The sequence below is a fragment of the Zingiber officinale genome, chromosome 2A, assembly GCF_018446385.1.
Source record: "Zingiber officinale cultivar Zhangliang chromosome 2A, Zo_v1.1, whole genome shotgun sequence".
NCBI classification, from domain to species: domain Eukaryota; kingdom Viridiplantae; phylum Streptophyta; class Magnoliopsida; order Zingiberales; family Zingiberaceae; genus Zingiber; species Zingiber officinale.
In genome coordinates this window covers 113,116,545-113,124,010 of record NC_055988.1, presented here as the reverse complement: position 1 = coordinate 113,124,010, position 7,466 = coordinate 113,116,545, and the positions used below count along the sequence as shown (strand labels likewise).

Here is a 7,466-nt window from a genome sequence, read left to right as displayed (position 1 = left end):
TTTTACATGCATGATTTGAGATAACTTGATTTTATACTTAATTTTCATGTTTTATTATTCCTAGATACTGCTCTTGCATATTTTCAATGACAGGAGTGAAGATTGGAGCAAAACGGAGAGTAAAAAATCAAGCCAAAGATGCGTTGCCATGGGTGGTCGTGGCCAACGTCATGGCCTGTGGCAAGCTCTACCTCCTTGCCATGGCATGCCTGTGGCCAATGCCATGGGTTGTGGCAGCTTCAGCCACCATGCCACGGCTTACCCATGGCCGGCGCTATAGGTCGTGGTCACTAGATTTGAAGTTATCTCATGTGACACAGCTGTTTGTGCCTAGTGGCATGGGCTATGTCACATGACCGTCCTTATCTCCTATAAAAGGGGATTAGATCATATGGGACCAGGAGGCTGGAATGGGAGGACTTGGTCCTCCTCTTTGGGAGAGGGTTTTACCCTCTTAGGGAAATCATAGAGCCATCACCTTCATCGACTATGCTCCATCCACCTTTGGCGCAAGGAACAACTCTGAAGACTTCTCCCTAAGCATCTCTTAACTCTATTCTTTGATTTGAATTATATGAATGCTTTCATTTGTGTCTTTGGGCTATAATTCTATTGTAATGGAGTAGTTCTTTAGATCTAGGATGTAGGAAGTAATTGTGACATATGTTTAATGTATGGACTATGTATTTGGACATTTTCTTGTGCTATGATATCACATGTTTATTGACATGTTCTATGTGTGTTTGTGTCTTGTATATATGTGTCTGACGAAATGTGTGTGAGGGGCAAATACATATAGATGTAGAGTTTTTGTCACCATACAGAGAAGGTGCTTTATATTATATAACTAGAAACCCTGTGATAGAGGGTATCCTTACTTTCTACAGCATCCCCTTGAAATGGAGGCCAATTCCCTACAAGGGAAGCTAATTAGAGTTGTAAGTTTTTCCCATATTAATGTTAAGAAATGATTTGTGTAATCTTATGATTGTATGACTAAGGAACCCTTAGTGACAAATGGTGACTCTTTAACCAGACTTTCTAGGTTACCTCTTCCACTTAATGTCATTAATCTATCGTTAAAAAGTAAATAGGATAACTCTAGCAATTGTATAACTAGGGGGCCCTCGTAACCCTTTAACCAGATTTTTTATGATTGCTTCTTTACTTAATGGCATTAGAACTTGGGTAAATTCTCCGATGCAATCTTCGTAAGGTTGTGCCGGACTTTAGTTAGAAGCCCTACAAGATTATAAATATGGAGTTAGGTAGATGAACAATATATAAGGGCATTAACTAGCATTATAATGAAACTAAAATCTTAGGTCATCCCCAAATCCAATTTCACCTTCTCCTACTGTTTATTTGCACTCACACTTTTTCCCTCTCTCTTCTCTCTCTACTTTATATTCTCTCTCTCTCTCTTTCCTTCTCCCTCTCTTCTCTCAAATCATAAGTTTTCAAACACTCGTGAACCAACCTTTGAACGTCTAGATAATTTAACGTATGAAATCAACTAGTGTTTAATCAACAGTCTTTGTGGATTGATATTTTATTACTTGATGACAGAATCATGTACTTGCGATTTACCACATCAAGTTTTTGACGTTATTGTCGGGAACTATTTCGATTAACATTAGTTGATTAGCATATGAGTTACTCTATATTTATTAATAGATTTTTTATTTACTTGTTTATTTTTATTTCTGTATTTTTCTTTCTTACAATTTAAATTCTATATTTTAGTTTTTCTAATAATTCTATTTAAGATACAATGAGCACTAACATGTTAAGCAAACCTTTAAGAGAATTTTTCATGCTCATTTCTAAAAGATTCAAATCTCTCATTATGCAACCTCAAATTGAAGCAAACAACTTTCAACTATACCCATAATTAATCTTCATGATACAAGGTTACAAATTTGGAGAAGAAATTTTAGAAAACTCATACATAGACTTGAGGTATTTCTTGAATTTTGTAATATAGTGAACTGTAAAGGAGTTTCAATAAATGTCATTCTGTTGATAACATTTCCTTTCAGTATCAAGGATAAAGCAAGGACTTTGTTGTATTCTCTCCCTCCACAAAATATAATAAGTTGGGAATAATTGGAGCAGCGATTTCTGAATTATTTCCCTCCAAGAAGAACTATGTACATGAGAAATTACATCACAAATTTTGCTCAAGCTGATGGAGAATCACTATTTGAAGCATGGAACAGATTTAAGGGCTTATTAAGACAGTGCCCCCACCATAGTCTAGAAAGATGGTTAACAGTGCACATATTCCACATGGGGATTTCATTCTCAGATAAGTTATTGTTGGATTCATCTGTTAAAGGCTCTTTGATGAACAAAAGTTTGAACAAAGCCCACACTTTAATTGATTAAGTGACATTGAACATCCAGGAATGGTCAGAAAAAAGTTGGATGGAATCTCCCCCAATAATTCTTGAAGTGAGAGCAACTGTCACACAAGAATTTGTACAAATTCCCATGCAAAGAGAAAACTTCATCAAATCATAGAATGAGGAGTCAAAAAGAATAGAAAAGTCCAGTACAAAATGTAATGTTACCAGGTTGAGTAGTGTCAAGAACTTTAAAGAACTTTTGGAGAATTCTCGATGTGGATACAAAAAAAATTATAGAAGAAATAAAAAAAAATCTAACCTCCATCATTCCAGAAAGTGTCTATAGGCCATTGATATCATTCTCTCAGTAGCTGATGCAATCAAATTTAGACAAAATATTTGAACCTCCACCAATCCCTTTTCCCTTAGTGGCTGATGCAATCAAATTCAACAGTGATGATAATTTGGTTGCATACAAGTTTGTTGGTTTAATTCAAGATGATGAATTTTCATATGATGATGAATTATCCACTTGCAACTTTATTGGACTACTTAATGATGAAGATTTTTCTAATAAGAGGGATCAATTTGAAATTTCTGATGAAGTTGTCAATTCTCCATCTGATGATATTAATGTTGGTATATTTTTTGATGTTTGCGATGAAGATGTTGTAAAAGGAAGGGTAGGGAACTATGTGGTGGAAGCAGTATCTCATGAATCACTTCCTATGTTCCCACAACCACTCGATAGGATGGAAATTACAGAAAATGATCAAGTTATGGATATAAGTATAGGGACTCGTGTAGAGATGACAGAGCCCAAAGAATCACCACTTTTGGTTAAGCTACTTGTAAGTACCCCGTGGTAGTTTTAATGTGATCAACCAAGTCAAATTAGGTCCTATTATCTTTTGATGCCTCGTGTCTAAATGTGTAGGAACTTAGGAACACAAAAAGTCTAGCAAAAGATGCAGCTAGCGAGAAGGACGGTACAGGAGAGAGACAACAAGCTTGGTGCTTCCGAGGGACGAGGTGCTATAGAAAAGTATGCTGGTGGACAAGAAGGAAGCACGTAGAGTTTCTGAGGGACGAGAAGCCAGAGCGGAAGACTGCTCGAGAAGGCCAGAAAAAGGGTTCGAGTGAGCCCTATTCTAGATGACTAAAATCACCCAAGTGAGCGGAGCCAGAATGGAAGCCCGACCAGAAAGTCAACTTTAAGTTGACTCTGGTGCAGGCACCCAGAGCTACTCTGGGCACCTAGACTAGTTTGGTGCCATCCGGGGCGCCTTGACCTCTTCATTGTTGTGGATCAAATTTGCAAGGATCCGGGTGCCCAGACTGGAATAAAATTTTATCTCGCGCTTATTCATAGCCATTTTGCCGATGATAAGATTTGCCACGTTGGAGGCGCCAAGGGATGGTCCAAGCCCCCGGACCATGCCACGTCAGCAAATGGTCGTTTTCCACCAGTGGACTATAAATAGAGCCCTAGTCTTCTCCTTTTAAAAAAATGCACTTTGTACTTTAAGTTTCATTCTATTTTCCATTTTTGAGCATTATTTCTATGTACGAGGCTTCTCTACATCTGACATTTTATTCGAGAAGGTGATCTTCATAGTGAGCTCAAGTGCCTTGGAGTAACAATCCTCTGATTGCCAACCAAATAAAGTGATTGTCTCGTACTTCTCTTTTATTCTATAATATTTCTTTAAGTATGTACTTGTTTTAAAGCCTAATTGTTTAATAAAGGTGTTTGCTATTTATCTGTGCAAGGTAGTTCACCTTCATCTTACCGATCGCACTGGACTTACAATTGGTATCAAAGCGAGGTCACCTCAGAAGGATTAATCGCCAACTAAAGCGAAGACGATGGTCGAAATAAGCATCCATCCATCGAAATTTGAAGGAGACTTCACACACTGGAAAAAATAGAGGTATATTTTAAAATCGATTTTAATATATTTTAAATTTTGAAAAATGGTTTTGCAATACCTACCGATAACAATGGCGAGTTGAAGAAAGAAGAACACTGGACAAAGAGAAACAAGCAGAATTTATGGCAAATGGAAAAATAAAATTCCATTTACTAAGCGCTGCCACCACAAGAGGTAAACCAAATCGGAGTCTACAAGTCTGCAAAAGACCTTTAGGAAAAATTCCTAGAGTTTCACGAAGGATCATCCGAAGCCAAGCTCACAAGGAGAGATCTACTTCGGAACCAATTGACGAATCTGCGACTAAAGGAAGTGAAGCAGTTCCTCAACTGCACGCCAAACTAAAAGAGCTAGTCACTGAACTCAAGAATCTCAGAGAAAAGGTAACCACTCGAGATTCACTAAGGTATGCGCTTAACGCTTTTCCTAGAACTTCTAAATGGTCAACTCTAATAAATGCATATTATATCTGTAGAGATTTAGATGCAAGTAATTTAGAAGAACTATTTTCTACTTTTGAAATTCATGAATCAAGATGTGCAAATTTAAAGGAGTCGAAGCACATCATTGTCTTGAAGGCAAAAATGGACGAATCAGATTCTGAAACATCTCTCGATGATGACGAAATGATGTTTATGGTAAGAAAGTTCAAAAAGTTTATTAAAACTAATAAATTCAATCAAATGCAGGATAAAAGAAGAAAAAGGAAAGTGAAGTGTTATCATTGCAATGAAAAAGGGCACGCCAAAGACAATTGCCTAAAACTGAAGAACAAGGACAAGGACAAAGACCAACCCAGAAGAAGCACAAAAATCTAAAGGCGACTTGGGACAAAACTGTTAGAGTGTATACTGAAAGCCTAAGCTTTTGTAGACATTTATTTTGAATAAAAAATCACATTTGGTCAAATTTATCTACATTTATTTGTAGTTGTTCAATTAATTTATATTGTAGATAACATAGTATGTGGTGTCACATACAGAAGATAATGTTATCAGTACCTTATAAATTATAAACAGTAGCTCACGACCAAGATGGAAAGGAACAAACCATTGGAAGGTCGTAGTGTAATTAGGTATTAGTTTATCTTAACTATATAATTACACTAGTACACTTAGAGTGTATTGAGTAGGACCATCAGAGGTCGTTTCTTTTATACTGACTTTATAAATGAACAAGACCTCAGTTATTATGGAAGTGTGTGCTCTTAATCCTAATATAATAACAAGCACATATATTTGATATTTATTTCTTTAATTTATCAATGGTGATATTTAGTTCGATAAATCAATAAGCCGATAAGTTGGGAAATGATATCACTTATAATGTGTGTTGTTGATTATAGAAGGAAACTGTGTCCTAGTGATCTAGGTTGATAATGTCCCCAAGAGGAGCTCATAATGATTGTCATGTTAAACCCTGCAGGTGGACTTAGTCCGACATGACGATAAGGTTGAGTGATACTACTCTTGGACTAAAATATTAATTAAATGAGTTGTCAGTAACTCACTTAATTAGTGGACATTCGACATCTTAAACATAGGGAGACTAACACACTCATAATAAGAAGGAGCCCAAAAATGTAATTTGGGATTGGTGAGGTAGTTCAATAATAGTTCTCTAGTGGAATTAATTATTATTGATAAAATTAAGTTGTATGTTCGGGGCGAACACGGGATGCTTAATTTTATCGGGAGACCAAAACCAATTCATTCTCTCAATCCCTATCGTAGCCTCTTAGTTATAGAGTACTATACCCACATATACCCACCTTTATACCCATGTTATAGGGGTCGGCCAAGCTAGCTTGAGGATCAAGCTAGGGTCGGCCAAGCCTTGGTCCATGGGTGGCCGGCCCTAGCTTGAACCCAAGCTTAGGTGGCCGGGCCTATTAAATAAGAAAAGAATTTTAATTTTAAATTTTTCTTATGTGGAAGATATAATTTAAAAGAGAGATTAAAAATTAAAATATCTCTTTTATAAGTTTCTACAAAAGATTAAGAAAAGAGATTAAATATTTTTCCTTATTTGTAGATTGAAAGGATATTTTATTTTTCTTCTTTGTAAATTATTCACATGTTGAAAAATTAAAATTATAGAAATTTCTTTTTATCAACCATGAAGGGATTTTAAAGGGAAATTTTATTTTTTAAAATTTCTGGAAACAAATAAGGAATTTTAATTGGTTGATTGAAAATTGCCTTGTTTGCTCTTCCATGAGGTGGTCGGCCATGACATGGGTTATTAGGAAATTTTATTTAATTTTTCTTAATTAATTCATGTTAAGGAAATTTTATTGTAATTAAATTTCCTTATTTGCCAAAGCTAATTAGGATTATGAAAGAGGGGGTTTTGGGTGCTTTCAAGGTGAACAACCTCTATTATTTTTCTCCCTCTTTTCTTCCTTGGTGTGGCCAGCCTCTTCCCTTTCTCTTCTCTCCATCTTTGTGGCCGAACCTCTTCATGCTCTTGGAGTCTTGTTTGGTGGCCGGATCTTAGCTTGGAGAAGAAGGAGAGAAAGCTTGCATCCCTTGGAGTTTGGTTGGTGGAAAAAGATCTTCTTCCTTTGGAAGTCTTGCTTGGCCGAAACTTGAAGGAAGAAGAAGAAGGTGCTAGGTGGTTCTCATCTCGGAAGATCGTTGCCCACACAACGTCCGAGATTAGAAGAGGAATACGCTAGAAGATCAAGAGGTCATTATCTACTAAGAAAGGTATAATTAATATTGTTTTCCGCATCATGTTAATTTTATCTTCATGTAAAAATACCAAATACAAGAGGCATGCGATTCTAGTTTTTTCGAATTAGTTTTCGAAATTATGTTCTTTTGTTTTTTTTCTTTTCCTTGTGATTTGATTGTTCTTAGAGGTTAACATAGGGTTACTATGGGAAGGTTAAATATTTAATTTCCTTAAAAGGCTTTATCTAGTCGGTGGTGGTTGCTCCCATATCCAAGAAGGTCATGTGCCTCACCATGCAGTACTGGAAGCTGATTTTGGAAATAGATATTTAATTGTCTTCGTGACCTAGGTGATTTGGATTGAATGTGTTAAGTTTCGCAGGATATCCAAGTCTAAACCTAAAAGAACAAATAAATTAAACTTAGGATCAAACGTGTTAAGTTCCGCAGGCGATCCAAGTTTAATTTTAAAGAACACATGGTACCTAGGAAAAGGTTCAGAC

At 36.2% G+C, this 7,466-nt stretch overlaps 1 non-coding gene across 1 annotated transcript; it reads right to left on the bottom strand.

Moving 5' to 3' along the window:
• Window positions 1-2,153: 2,153 nt before the first annotated feature.
• LOC122044633 lies at window positions 2,154-2,261 on the bottom strand. Its single transcript, XR_006129664.1, has one exon. It is a non-coding gene; the product is annotated as a small nucleolar RNA R71 (small nucleolar RNA).
• Between the last annotated feature and the right edge of the window lie 5,205 nt (window positions 2,262-7,466).